Below are 2,457 nucleotides of genomic sequence, written 5' to 3' on the forward strand. Positions count from 1 at the left end.
CAGTCTTATAGACCAAGGGAAAAGAGTCAAGAGTACAGAAATAAACCCATGCATATACAGTCAGCTTATCTTCAAACAAGGATTTCAAGAACACAGAGTGGGGAAAGCATAGTCTCTTTGTGCCAAGGAAACTGGATATCCACATGCAAAATAATGAAATTGGACCGTTATCTTATGCCATATACAAAATGAACTCAAAATAGACTTGAAAAAAGAAAACTCAGAGCCATCTGAGCTCTGTGAGGTATCAGGTTCAGAGAGACATGCATATGGGACTTCAATCATTCTCCCTTCTGCCTACCCTGTATCCCCCTCCCACACACATGCCTGGGACAATTGTTTAAAGGTATTTTGTTCCTGACTGGCTCTCTCCCCCATTATCTTCATGTTCCTGGAATTTGTGATAAAAAGAACAATGTATATCCAATAAATAGCTTATGTTGTTTTAATGTAAATTCTCAGTAAGCAACTTAGGAATGGCCTCTTCTTTTCCTCTAACAACCTACTTGTAACTGTTGCTAATTAGAGTGTATATTCCGGGCAACTTGAATCTATGTTCCTGGGTTGCAATCCTCAAGTTTGGCCCAAATAAACTCTCTACTTATAATAATTTTGCCTCAGCTTTTTCCTTTTAGATCAACATATCAGACTTAAACATAAGAACTGAAACTATAAAACTGCTAGAAGGAAATATAGGGAAAAATCTTCTTGATATTGATCTTGGCAATGATTTCTTGGATATGACACCAATAACACATGCAACAAAGGCAAAATTAGACAAATGGCACTACATCAAACCAAATACCTTCTGCACAGTGAAGGAAGGAAACAATAGCATGACAAGACAAGCTACATAATGGAAAAATATTTACAAATCATATATTCAATAAGAGATTAATATCCAAAATATACAAGGAACTTCTGCAACTCAACAGAAAAAAAAAAATTTAATGGGCAAAGGACTTGAAAAGACATTTCTCCAAAGAAAACATACAAATGACCAAGAAACATATGAAAAGATGCTCTACTTCACTAATCATCAGGAAGATCTGGATGAAAACCAAAAGGAGTTATCACCTCACACATGTTAGGATGGCTTTTATCAAAAAAACCCAAGAGATAAGTGTTGGCAAGGATGCAGAGAAATTGGAACCCTTGTACACCGTTGGTGGGGTTGTAAAATGATGCAGTTGCTATGAAAAATGGTATGGCAATTTCTCAAAAAATTAAAAACAGAATTACCATATGACTGACAAAAGTGAAATCTTAAGCCCCCCAACTGACTGAAAGGACCCCCTTTTGGCCAACGGGACTCCAGAGAAACCTTGGGAGCTATGTTCCCAGCCATAATAACATGATGGGAGTTCAGACACACCTTGTATTCCCTCCCTTCCTACTGTCATTAGTCCTTTTTTCCTAAGAGTTAAACAGAAACCAGCCCTTTGGATTCATTCCACCTCTGATATCAACCAACTGCCCTACACTGCCCCTCTCTTTTATAGTTTCAACAAAACAAACAATTAGCATTCCCCTTCTTGATAAGAGACCACCAACTCTGGAGTGGTTCATGACTAGTCTACAGAGGATGCATAGTAAAGGTTTGTGTCTTCTGCTTCACCTTTTGATATCAGAGGGCCAAAAACTCCACCCTCAGATTTTTTGTGCCAATACTGCCATTTTTTGAACATGGGTTCCATGGAAAGGCCTGAAGCTCAATTATGCATGTGCAAGTTTCTCCTTTCATAAATATTTATGACTCCTCCTTTAGCTTATTAAATATATATGTGTGTGTGTGTGTATATGTATATATATATATTCAGCCACTCTGGTCAGCATAAATTCCTGTTCCCTTTACCCCTCCCTGAAGTGTGTTTCTGGCTTCTGGCTGGAGGCTACACTTCCCAGCCTTTCAGAATGGTCACCTGCAGGCTGCAACACTTTATGAGAAATGAAGTTATCCTTACCAAATTTATGAACCTCGTTATTCTTCAGTTGATATGAGCCAGCAGTCCTACTTTTGGGTATATATTCAAAGAATTGAAATCAAGATCATGAAGAGATACATGCACTCCCATGTTCATTGCAGCATTTTTCACAATAGCCAAGATATGGAAATAACCTAAATGTCCATCAACAGATGAATGGATAAAGAAAGTGTGGCATATACATATAATGTAATATTATTCAGTCTTAAAAAACAAGTAAATTTTGCCATATGTGACAACATGCATGAAACTAGAGGACATTGTGCTAAGTGTAATAAGCCAGTCACAGAAGAAAAACACTGCATGATTTGTTTATATGAGGTATCTAAGATAGTCAAACTCATAGAAACAGAGAGTAGAATGATGGTTGCCTGGGGATGGGTGGAGGCGGAAATAAGTATAAAGTTTCAGTTATGCAAGATGAATAAGTTTTAGAGATCTGCTGTACAACATTGTGTTTATAGTTAACAAT

The sequence above is a fragment of the Macaca nemestrina genome, chromosome 2, assembly GCF_043159975.1.
Source record: "Macaca nemestrina isolate mMacNem1 chromosome 2, mMacNem.hap1, whole genome shotgun sequence".
Lineage (NCBI taxonomy): Eukaryota > Metazoa > Chordata > Mammalia > Primates > Cercopithecidae > Macaca > Macaca nemestrina.